Raw genomic sequence first — 13,165 nt, 5'->3', positions numbered from 1 at the left:
CAAGACAAGCAAGAGGAAGCTGTGCAGCCTGTTTTGCTTTTGGGACATCGTAGGTGGGACCTGGCCAGCAAGGACAGTGAACTGGAATAAATGGGCAGCCCAGATCTTCCTCATGTTAGAAAAGAAAATAATAAGGACCTGACAAATTAGTCCATGTTAGATCATTCAGGACCCATCCCCAAGCATAAACTGCTTTTTTTTTTTTTTTAATACATAGTATTTTTAGACTTTTTTTGCCAGTAGCAGGAAAAGATCCAGCAAATGTCCAGCATGATGTCATCCACAATGACATGGTGCTTTGCCCTCTGCATGGTAAGCACATCACGTACCTCACATGCTTAAATAATCATTGGAGCAGGGGCTGTAAGGTGGATCTCTGAAGGTCTGCATGATGTGATTAAGAGGCAGTAGAGTCAGGGATACAGGGTTTTTCAGTGGCCAACAGAGAACTTGGACTTTCTTTGCAAAGTGGAAACAGCTGCAAAAGGACAGTTGTGGGGGTGGGGAGCAGCAGCAACAAGCCCAGATACTATAAATTAGAAGGAGAGTCTGTGAATCTTAAGTTGGGGGAAGAGGACAGCTATCTGCAAGGGATGTTGAGGTCCCATTTGCTTTCTTCTTCTCTTCCTGTGAGTTGTTTAGGTAGGTAGCAAAGTGTCCTGAACCTTCTGGGTATCTGAGGGGTCTGACCTGGTGTGTGCTCCCATTACACAGCCATGGAACACTGCCATGCTTGAGGGCTTTGTTAGCTCCAGCTCTGGGTCGCTTAGCGTAGCTTGGTATGAAAGTAAACAGGCCTGGGAGGTGAGGCTGGGTCCTGTGGAGTCTGGTCAAAAGTACTGATTAAACTTGGACATTTTCGACTTGTGAGGACTGATGCAATTTCAGCTGGAAGTTATGAGAGTGCAGGTGGACGTTGATAAAATACAGAGAATAGGGCTGCTTGTTTAATACAGAGTTTCTAGGTCCCTGGAATTGTATCAACCAGTTTTTTAATATCAAAACCAAAGCAACTTTTTAGCCAGCTGTTTACAATGAAACTGAACAGCTTGGGGGGGGTCTTGAATTATATAAAATTGATATATGTTTAATTACTGCTGTCATGCTTGTTCTTGTGCAAATGCTGAATATGTAAGATTGAGAACATTCTAGATCTTCACAAACTTGTTGTTTTGCCAGCATTTCCCACATGACAATGTAAAAGTTAAAAGTTTTGATGGTTAATACAGGCAGTATATGACTTAAAGTCTTGGGCTGAGTAATGCTGAATGATAGGTAAGGTTGTTTCCTGAATGCTTGTTTTTCTCTTTAAGTGAGAGAGGGGAAGCAAAAAAACCCCAACAACCCCAAACCAAAAAGATAGCTGCTATATTTCATAATAGAAGCAAGTATCCTGATGATTAAAAGAGATACTGGGCAGCTTTAATTTCCTGAGCATGCACATTGCTATCTTATACTTTCATATCCTGCAATGAGGGACAAGGCTGTGGGAAGGTAAGCAGTGAGGCTGTCGTAAAGCTGATGAAATTACACAGCAAAAGATAAAGCAACTCGGTAAACTGCCAGCCTCTGTCACTGTCAGGTGGGGTGATACTTATCGGTTCGCTTATGCTGGGTATCTTTATTGCAGCCCGGTGTACACGCTCATCCTGCTGTTGTAAGAGTTGCTAAGCCTCTCCCCTGGTGGTAGGCACTGGGTATGTTTGTACTTTCATCTTCACTCTCAGTCTCTTCCCCCCTGCCCCCATGTTAATGAAGATGGGGCTCTTCATGTGCTCTGTTTGTCCCAGCTTTGAAGGCCTTGTGGCTGAATCATTACAGTGGTGCACAACACAGACTGGGAACTTTTACACATTCTAGGTCTCTGATGGATATCATAACCTGTTACAGGTGATGGATGCTGGAGAAAATGAGCGTTCTTTCCTCCCTACTCCATCTCCACAGTGGTGTGCTCTTGCTCCCTTCTGGTGGAGCAGTAAGGGAGAGGGGTTACCTCTAGAAAATGAAACATGCTGCCAGTGTTTGGACGGTTTCCAGTCTTGATGTGTGGCGTGGTTCATGGTGCTTTGGGCAAAATGATTTGCTTGTTGCTTTGTCAAAACTGTTTCTTTGAAAATATTGAAGGACTCCTGGCACCGAAGGCAGACTGCTTTTCTAAGGAGATGCAGTTTGACTCTTGGGCATCAGTCCTTACAGAAATTATGTTTACTTTGTCAGGATTGTCAGAGCTGGTCCTTTACTGGAAGGTAATTTCCCTGGAGTCCCCAAATTTATGCTGGGCAGAGGACCGTCAGCTCCTCCTCTTTCTCATGAACAACTTTGAATGATATCGATGGGACAGGGGGAGGGCAGAATAATGAGCAGAAAGGTCCAGAGGGTAAGAGATTGTTCCAGCTGTGGTTGGGCCTGGGCATCTCTGGTGCTTTCTGCTGCTTGCAGTCTTGCCTATCAAAGGGTCTTAGCGTTCCCCAGGATTCCCATGTCCATCCTTAGCCTGCTACTGCCAAAGGACTAGGCTGCTTGCTTCACTGCGAGTAGCTGATGATAAAAGGAGCCTGGACATCTTCAGTATCTCTTTCCTTAGCTGGCTGGAGGCACCTTGATCCCCGCAGGTGCTGTGCAGTGGGGCTGCGCTAGGCTTCAGGAGGAAAATCGCACCAAGCAGCAGAGATATGGAGCAGAGCCGTGCTGAGCCCGTGTGTACCTTCTTGGAGTCTGGACTCCAGCACCAGCTTCATTACAGCCTTGCTTGCTCTCACTCTCACAGCTGAGGTTTGAAAAGGGAAGCAGATCAGAACAGTAGCGCTTTAACTCTTTGCTACAAAATGGAGATGAGAAGCGATAGAACTCAGGAGGAAAGCAATGAAGCCACTAGTGCCACTGATGTGTGTGTAGCTTTAGTGGGCTGTTTGGCAGTCCGTTCTTACTTTCTTCTGTAATTACAAAAAAGTTACAACCCCCCCTGTCCCTGCAATTAAAACCATATGGTTCTTCCCCTTTAGAGCCTTGGTGGGAACGTTTTCATAAAACTTGCTGAAGGGTGAGGGTGGGAAATAACTTGGGTGTTCGCTGCTGCTCTTTTATTTTTCAACTGCAAATTTTAAGGACAATCACTTTCGAGGAGAAAATGTTTACCAAATACAAATACTTCCTTAGACAGAGGAGACTTGTTGCTTTTCTGACAGACTGGCCTCTTATTTTTCAATATAAAATTTAAAATAACATATTTTGGTGTTGATCACTTGACTTTTCCAATCCCAGCAAGATCCCAGTGAAAAGGACATCTTGAAGTTGAAGAATTTCTAAAAAATATTTATTGGATTGGTGCTTTGTCATCAGATCTACTAAAGCAATGAACCCTGTATTTTAGAAATAAGACACTTAAAATGGTCAGTAAAAGACCTGGCAGCTGCTTCAGTGATGCACTGGAAAAAAAGGACTTGGTGCGAAGCTTGCACACTGTGTTTAGTATTTTGACTCTTTTAATACTGTGGTTTTATTTATTTGGAGTGCTACCCAAAGCTGCATTACACAAAATAGAGTTTTTCCTCATCTGTTCTGGATTACAGGGGTGGGTGGGATCTTCGAGTTCTAAAAGAACAAAAAAAGTCTTCAAATTCCTGATTAAACAAAATCAAGCTTTGTATGTGGAGAAGTTATATTTTTTAATTTATCTGAAATATGCACATTCACTAAATATTTTGATATTTTTCAGAGTGACTTACATGTTGTACTGCCCTAAGCACACCACTGTAAGTTGCTGTTAGAACAGAAATATGCTAAGGTGAAAGTAGCATGTATACTGCACTTTAGCAAAGGATGCTTAAGTCAGTACTCCTGAATTTAAAAATTGTGTCTTCTGCAACATCTGATAAGATGTCTGATTCTAGTATCCCTTGGCACGTACCTTCACATGTGAGAACTTAAGAGAAATGCCTAGTGTTATGGTCACGTATTACACAGTGCCACTGTAAGTTATTTACCAGTTCAAGATTCCCTCTGAAGTGTAACCTCTAAGATTTGCATGTGCCCTGACAGAAACAAGCACTAAACCTGAAATCCCTGGAAGCCGTGTTAGGGAGCACTTTGAAACGTTCATTTTGCTGCCAGCTTGAACAATTGGTTTTGTCCCCTTTATTTTGTTCTGAGCAGAGATATTTTAATGTTTCCTCTTCCCCTACCTCCATTTTCTCAGCAAATTGAGTTGCGCTAATAAGATATGATGCTAGAAAGAATGGGTTTGCTTGTGTGTGGGGAGGGTTGTCACCTGTCTTTCAGAAAGATGGGAATGAAAAGTGGTTGCTCCTACTCTAGTGTATTTTGGCCTCTGTGGAAATATCCTTTTTCTTATTTCCAGCCTTCTCTTACCTGAATTTGCAAACTTTTCATCTCTTCATGAATGCTGGGGACACACATATGAGGCAATTGACAGCCGAGTGGTGCAAGGCCGGTCAGGAAGAGGGGATGTGTGTGTGCAGGGGGAAGTGCCTTGGTCTTATGCTTTTCCTGGTTATTAGTTGCATAATAACTTATGTGGGGTTTTCCCCCCTTGTTGCCAGATAGTGTGTATACGTTTCATGTCTGTGCAGAAGGCCATAAAGGACAGGAACAGATGATCTAGGGGTCTGTACTGGAGGTCTAGGAGTAATCCAACCAGCTTCCTTCCTGAAAGGGAAAGTTTGATGGAGCAAATGCATTCAATATAGAGTACCCTGCTGCTGCTGAGACTTTATTTTGTATCAGTTGTAGGACATGCAGGCAGGACAACAGCCCTTTGGGCAAATAGGGACACTGTGTGGAATGCTTTGGATTACTCCTGAGCTCTGTGCTGGGGCAGTGCCTGTCATGTCTACAGAGGGCCTAGAAGGTGGGCTTTGGAAAGAACGCTAACCTCAGTGTGCCCCTTTCCCACCTTCACCAAGTTTATCACGAGTGTTTTAGATGCAATGCTGGAAACTTGACCTGGGACCTATTGCTGCTTTTGTACTTTTGTTTCTTGGCAGCAGCAGGGCAGGAGTGTGTAGACACGGCCTAATGAGTTGCAATAGGCTAAATACTAGATAATCCCGCTTGTTGCTGCAGAGGCACCCTTAATAATGAGACGAGACACCAAGAGTAAAACCTGAACATTCTGAACAGTAGGAAAAGTTTGGGAGGAGAGGGAAAAAAAAAAAAAGTAACCCACACCGGCTCGCAGCGAGCAGGGTTCGAACCTGCGCGGGGAGACCCCATTGGATTTCAAGTCCAACGCCTTAACCACTCGGCCATCGCTGCTGCTGGTAGCAATCTGCCCGCGCTGACACTCTTACCCGTCCCTCTGGCGGCGGAAGTTCCCGCCCTCGGCCGCGCGAGGGGCCAATGGGCACCGCCGCCCCCCCTGCGCGCTCCGCCACGGCCGCTGGGCCCGCCACGCTGCTGCTGCCGTGCCCAGCGGGACCCGGGGCTGGCGCTGCCGGGCTGCGCTCGGTACCGCGGCTCGGCGCGACGGTGCCGAGTGCCGTGAAGCTGCGGGCTGTAGCTAGACGCGCTGCCTCTCGCGCAGCGGCTTTGTTTTGGCCGCTGTGAACAGCGGCTCAGGCAGCTGGGGAGGCGGCCGGTCGCCGCGCCCGTCCCCGTGCAGGTGGTAGCTTAATAAATTTCCCGTGCAGCTGTTCAGCTCAGCAAAAATAAATGTCAATTTACACCCGTCTGGGTGTTTCAAACCCGAAACGTGACGGCGGTGCGGGCCGCGGGGGAGGCGCGGCCACAACCGGAGCTGGCGGGAGCCCGGCGGCGTCGAGCGCGGCCCTGGCGGGTACCCTCGTGCCCCCCCCCCGCTTTACTAACTCTTCTCTCAACTGTTAGAAAAGTTCTCTATCGTGTGACTTTTACATGTAATTTAATTCACTGTAGCTATTTTTTCATCTAGCAATAGCTAGATGTGTCAGCAGTAGTAAATGGAAATTAAATCTAACTTGACTTCATATGCTACAATGGTTAAAAACTTAAGTTTTCCTTTTCACTTATTGCAGGGCTTATGCTAGGGATTGTACCCTATTTTCCCTCCTATAGTCACAGCTTTTGTTACTTTTTTTTTGTTAACACCTGGAATGATGGTGATGACTGTGCTTCCCCCTCCCAGGTTTTTATGAGTTATTGATCAAGAAGCACTCTCAATTACTCTTTAACTGTTATCAGCAACAAAAAACATTGCTGGATTAATAAAGACCTTAAAATAGGCTTAATGAAGTAAGTCTCTTAAAACTTTTTCCCTGGAACCTGACCTGGGGAGTGCAGAGGACAGACAGACATTAGGAAGCATGAGGCATTTCTGTAATTGTCAAAGAAGTCAGTTATTTTGTCGTACTTAAATGGTAAAGAGAATTTAATAAATACTTAAGTTAGTACAGCTTTTAAAAAATCCTTACCTTTAATTGCTCATTAGTAGTTGGGAAGTTAGTTTGTGGTCATTGTCAGGCACCTCTAACTGCTCAGTTCTGCAGTACGAAAACCAATAGAGAACTTCTCATTAGTTTCTATGGGAAACAATAGTGTTGATGGACCACTTGTAGAAACAGGGCTGATCCCTTAGCTACGTGTAGCAGCCCTCTAATCTTCCCTCTGAAGTAGACGGTAAAAGGTTGGATCGATACAGAAAACTTGATACATGTTAGTAGTTCTTTTTTCTTGCACTTAACTGCATAGGGTTCAATGCTACTGTTGATATTATCTGAGTGTCTTTTTGTGTTATTGTGGATATATTACAAAAATAAAATCAAACTTCATTTAGAGTTTATGCTTGTGCTATTTGCTGTGGCTTAGATAGAGGAACATTTAAAAAAAGTTCGATGGTCCTTAACATATAAATGGTCCATATGAAATGGTCCTTATTATCCTACTCTGTATCCCCCTATCTCACTCAGTAGTTTAGTGTCATAATAATCTTCTTTTAAATTGTTGCCTGTTTAATGTGCTTACACCCAAGGTGATTTGGTCTGTTTTGCTGATGTCCATGTAGTTTTGTGTGTTTGGGTAAGGTTCTCATAAGCTGCATTACGTCTGATAAGATGCTGTCTTTATCCCATAGTGTATCCCCTGGTTTCATATACAGGAAGATGAAAAGCAAGATTATACCAAATTTTTATGATAATGTAAATAGCAAATGTGTGAAGAGCAGGGTGAGGAAAAGTAGTGCCTTCAGTATACCAGGTTATAGCCGGGGGGAACTTCTTAAAGAGCAGATGCAGAGTGGACACAGTCGGAGATCATGTTTGCTTGTGGACAAACAAGTATTTCTCAGGTGTAAATTCCAGAAAAGACTTGTTGGGGCTTTTAATACAAAGCTTTTTTTTTTTTCTTCCTCTTTAATTGATTTGAGGAGAAGGAACAGAGCTGTTTACTTCTACACTAATGGATCTGCTGCAGATTTATTTCCTTTACAGAAAACGGACTACTTGAAATCCATACAAGTAATTTGTTTTAGGAAGATCTTACGAAATGCAAGAACATTTTTACTATTCAAATCCAAAGAAAACCAAAAGAACAACACATCAAAGTTCAGATTTGGTAATACCCCTTCAAGTAAGAGCATTTGTTCTAACTGTTCCTGAAGGGATTGAACCACAGCAGTTGATTTTTTCCCCTCCTTCTACAAAAATGTATGCATATGTGCTATATACTGGTCTTCACTTGCTTCTTACGCATATTTGCCACACAGCACATGCATGATGGATAGGACTGAGATTTCCAGTCACCTAGCAGGCAATTTGAAGCTTTGAGTGAACTGCTGGATATTTATAAATCCTGGATGATCACACAAAATCTTTGCCCTCTGAATAAATGACATTTCTAGGGTGAGTAAAGGGCAGCAACTTAGACATTTATTCTGGTCATGAATGAAGGCCTTTTGCCAGTTAAAGTTTTTTAATGACCTAGAGATCTGTGCAACAAATGGCATGTTACCACCGGAGTCTTTTATGTTATTTGCACGAAGTTATTTTACCCAGAAAACATTCACAGGAAAATTTTAAATGCTCTACATTCTGAATTTTGCCCATTTATTAAGGACATTTTGTAAAAGGGGAAAAATCCCCCTTGTCTATATGAAATATAAAATATGCCTTCCCTACTTTTCCAGATGCTTTGTTATGTTACTCTGATTGGAGAAACATGCAAAAAAAAATATTCTGTTATATTACTGGGAGTAATACGTTTAAAATGTTCTTAAAGTCTAAATCAAAATGGTTTTGGTTTTAGACTACAGAAGTGATTCTTGCATTTCATTCTACTGAAGTAGTACGTAGTACAGTGGTTTCTGAGATCTCTAGACAATTTTTTCCTGTACTTCATTGAAGCAGGGTCGTTTTTAAATACTCCTTTTCTTGACTGAAATGTTAAATACAGTTAAGATTTTTTGATAGCTTTTAAAAATATAAATCTTCTGTAAGCTGAGAAAATGTGGAAAACTAAATCTACAGAGAGGTTTTGAGCTGCATAAAAAGAGAATTCAAGAGAAAAATGGAGAATCTGTATGTTTGTTACTGTTTTACATGGGTTTGATAGTAAGCAAAGTCAATGTGAATGGTATCATTAGTGTCTGTGCTATGCTATTTGATCTCTGTTCTGTTAGCTGCCCCAAACTATAATAGCACAATTCCTGCATCTCAGGAATTAAGTTAATTGGCGTCAATACTAAATCATGGAATCATGTTTTGGAGTTTGCATTTGATCTCCTTGTCAAGACATGTGTTTTAAATCTACTGAAAATTAGGCTGGAAAGGCAATTATATTCTGAAGCCATGCAAAATGCAGAAAACCCAAACAAGACACAGCAAAAATAAATTACAGTGTGGTCTCAGTAACAAAAGAAGTTTGTTCTCTACTTGGAAGAAAGAGAGGGGTGGTTATAGATGTTGGGCTCAGATTGTATCAGCCCTTGGATTCAATGAAAATGCCTTCGCTCCCTATTAGCAAATCCAAGCTGGTTCTTTAAACCAGACTTAGGATGCCAAAACAAAGATTACCAGTCTGAGCTCACAAATGGCAAGACAATGTCCTTTGGAGCACTGCATACTTGAGCACAGTTTTGTGTGGTGACACAAAGACACATGGATCACTTAGGAATTGTGCACCTGGAAATCCCTGGGTGCCTGACAGCTATGTAGGAATAGTTAATGTATTTCTAAGACCCCTGAGGTGTGAGGGTTTGGATCAGAGCTCGAGGGAACACTTAAGTTCAGTTGTTCTCCAGCAGGTCTTCCTTGGAAGGTGAAACTATATAGCTGAACCATTCCAGGTCCATAGGCTTTTTATCAGGTTGAACACAGATTTGCAAACTTGAACACAGACTTGTAAAGACGCATCTAAAACATCCATGCAGTATCCTGAGCCATTGAAACCTGGAAACAGACTCAGTGTTCCTTTTGTCTCACAATTTGCAATGTCTAACTTTTTATATTTTGAATTTAGGAGCCTTTATTTCCTAGCAGGACTAAGAAGAAACAACTTTTTTTTTTTAAAATGATAGTTGGCTTTATTTTGTATTCACGTGAATCTAGGACGTGAGTTAAATGTGCAATTTCATTAAAACTTAATAAATCATTAAATTTGTCTGACTTGTGTAAATGACACACTAAGTGTTATATTTAACCAATTACATTCAATTGACTCTTGAAAAATTCGGCGCCTGTCTCTCGTTAGAGAAAACTGTCACTTGAGCAATACTACAGGGACCTCCAGTGTTCTTTGTGCAAACTGCAAGTAAAAGAGCAGATGGGATGTTGCAGGTACCATATACAGGAGCAGGTTTAAGCACTTTCATATGATAACTTTTGAAGATGAGCAGTGATCAAAAAGGGATTACGGAAGAATGGTATCACTTGCAGAGTGCTACTTTAATTCTAGCACTTAGCTATGAAGTTGTGGTGTTCCCAAGACAGACAGATCTTACTACAGCTCAAATCACTGAAAATATTCTAAAGAAAGCCTCAACTAAAATAGCACTGCAGTGTTAAGTCCTAGATACTGAGACAGGGAAACTCAACAATATCTTAAAAAGTCATTAAAACCTTGAGATACAAGCCTGAACTAAACTCTGAGTTAAAAGAGATGTAATAAGGTCTGCTGCCAAAAGCTGGAGAGCCTCCAAACGTACAGGTGTTCAGTTAATAAAGCATGCTACTTGCTGTACATAATCTTATTTTAAGACCTTAAAGTCAGAGATATTTGGATGCCTTTAAGAGGCTGAGACAATGTAAGGGGAGAGAGGTCAAAAGAAAACTGATTTGAGTAGGACAGAGCTTCCCCAGCATTCAAGCAGGTACTTGGCTTTTAGGTGCCTTGGCCAGCTGCTTGGGTCACCTTTCAAAGGCATCAGGGGGAGATCCTTGTCCCTAGTGGGCAAGTAAGCTCCCCTGTTTCAGAATGGTATAAGCAATTCTTCAAAAATACTTTCCAGTAGCCATTGAGAAGCCCTGAAGATGACTAGATATAAAACTGAAAGCCTAACTAAAACATTTTGGTATGTCATAGGCTAAAATTAGCGATGTTTATGCATATATATGGTTAATTTGCACACAATGATGTTGTCAAAGAATTAGCTCATTATGAGAATTCATACATATAACATTGCTTTATGAATGTATTGTTCTATAATTTTAGAATTTTGGAACCTATGGCACTTGTTTTTAAATGGGAATAAAAATTACAGGTGACAGCCTTCAGGAAGGATTCTGGTATTTAGAAAGTTTTCATAAACTGAAAATTGCTTTGGAAATGCAAACTAAATGAAAACCATCAGTGCTTAGAGTTTTTCTTCATAACAGGACTAAATGTGAAGTAAACTAAAAAAAAAAAAAAAAAGCTTTAGTATATCTCATGGGCTTCTAATGAAGATTTAACTGGCCAAAAATGAGCACAAGATAGCAGATAAAATTTCCCAATGGATATGTGTATTTTGGAAAGTAGATTTAATCTCCTAAAGGAGTCTTAAAAGTTTCATTTCTCAGTCACTTAAAATTGGCAAAAGCTGGACACTGGAATAGATAATGGAGAGAGAAAAATCTGGTTTAGGACTGTTATATAAAATAGTGGTACTAGGATAGTTTGTCCATTTTTTTTTTTTCCCCCAAGTGTTTAACTTCTGTAAGTAAAGAGGACAGATACTGCAAAATCTTTTAATAGGAATTTGGACAGTTTAACCAATCAGTAGAAGAAATGTGCAAGTGATAATCAGCATGCAAATATATTCTTCAGCATTAAATAATCTCTATGTTATTACTGTCGATTCTAGAAATATAGAACTGAGCCGCAAGCATTTCAACACTTCAGTTTTCTCGCCTTTTTTGCCCTGAAGCGCAATGTTAATTTGGTAATCCCTAGTCCATCCCTTCTCATGCATTTACTTTGTGGCTTTTTACTTTGCTGGTCTGGATCAGCTTTTCAAATGCAACAGTTCTAGCAATGCTGCTAGAAATCTGTTAATATGTTATGTCTGTGATGCTTGCAACAGAAAAGTTAGATTAGATTCTGCCTAAGATTACAAGACACATTTACAGCAACGTCAGTGAAACAGTGACTTTGTGCTTATATGTTACTTAGAATATTCAAGAGTGAATTCTGCATCTCCCTTGGAGAATGTGAATGAATTAACAAACCCAACACAAATTGTCTATTACAACAGATAATGCTAGCGCCACTAGACTACGTAATTTCATGTTTTCTTACTGAAGAAACTAATGAATAACAGTAGCAAAAATAATGCTGCATACTGAAGTATATTTGTTTGGTATTTCTCTCATTCTATCTATTAGTTTTGTAGATCATTTAACAAAACTGAATGCCTAAACCATACAACCAATAAAAATAAGAATTTACTTCAGAAAACACTATATGGCTAAAACTTTCCATTCTGTGTCCCAAAGAACAGATCTGGGGACCAGTTTCAGGTACAGGATCGAAAGTGGCTTCATTTTGGAGCTACTACATAATGATGTTACGGCCTGCCCCTATAGTCTGTTTCATAAACTCCCCACATAATTTGTTGATGCTGTGCTGTACACCCCTACTCTTAGTCCACTTATTCAAATTTTTAAATACTGAATTAGTTTATAACATTACTCCTCTTATTAAAACATGCTGTATTTCATTTATCCTAAACCTCGAGAGTTCTTTTGGCATCTCCGATATCACTGAAAAGCCCTTTAGGGATCGCTTGCTGTTTTCATCTATGTTATACATAATTTATATATATTCATGGTGTAAGACTGATGTTATGTGCATGTTATTTCTGGTGTGCTACAATATACTTACAATCATTTAGGGTCATTTGGGTAAAAGTGATTTATTTAGCTTTCCTCCAAGTTTTTGTTGCTAGTTCCATTAAGACATTTGGAGACTATTAGATATGAATGCTAAATAAAACAAAAAGCTATTATTCATCACTTAGAGTTCTAACCACTACACCAAATTAACTTGCCTGTGAAACAGATACTAATTTAGTATGATTTTTTTGTGTGCTTTATGAGAATTGTCCCTAATTAAGTAGTCAATAGAGTTGTCAAGTTTCAAAGAGTTTGCATTTCATCATGCTATGCTTTCTGGCACAATTTATTTAAAAAGAACCTAGGTAACTTTTCCATGACATGGGTATGTTTCCTACTTTCTTTCCTAGTTCAGAACCCTGTACTGTGCTCCTATTCACTGTTCATTATTAAATCTGTTTGTCCCTCCCCCTGATTTAGCATTGTGCTTCCCTGTTTCATGGCTCCTGTCTCTTTCTTGAGGCTAGTAAGATGGTGCTCTGCTTTCCTTCTGTTTGGTTGAAAACATTCTGACAGAAGTATACTAAAATTCTGTATTAAGGGATTGCTGACTTGTGAAGTATTTTACTGCCTTGGCTTTATTTGCTTAACTCCACATTCACAGCACCAGGATCTATTGCTAATGACTGAAATGCCTTTCCTGGTATGATAAAATGCAAGAGAACTTTCAGTCAACCAAAGTGCTTAAGAATTGACACAATCTGATCTAGCAATTATGCGTTACCATTAGAAATGTTGAATGGGATCCTGCTATCTTAAATGAAAAGGCTGTTTAATGAATATTGCAGATGTTTATCTGGATAATGGAAAAGATTAAAGCCCTTACCTTTATTAAGATATTAATTACTGGTTGGGAGATGGTAGCA

At 40.5% G+C, this 13,165-nt stretch overlaps 1 non-coding gene across 1 annotated transcript; it reads right to left on the bottom strand.

Annotated features, from left to right (window-relative positions):
- Window positions 1-5,192: 5,192 nt before the first annotated feature.
- On the bottom strand, window positions 5,193-5,274 carry TRNAS-UGA. Its single transcript has one exon. It is a non-coding gene; the product is annotated as a tRNA-Ser (tRNA).
- Between the last annotated feature and the right edge of the window lie 7,891 nt (window positions 5,275-13,165).

The sequence above is a fragment of the Falco rusticolus genome, chromosome 9 (genome assembly GCF_015220075.1).
Source record: "Falco rusticolus isolate bFalRus1 chromosome 9, bFalRus1.pri, whole genome shotgun sequence".
In the NCBI taxonomy this organism is placed as follows: domain Eukaryota; kingdom Metazoa; phylum Chordata; class Aves; order Falconiformes; family Falconidae; genus Falco; species Falco rusticolus.
The sequence above is the reverse complement of the archived record's forward strand: the minus strand, read 5'-3'. Positions and strand labels throughout refer to the sequence as shown.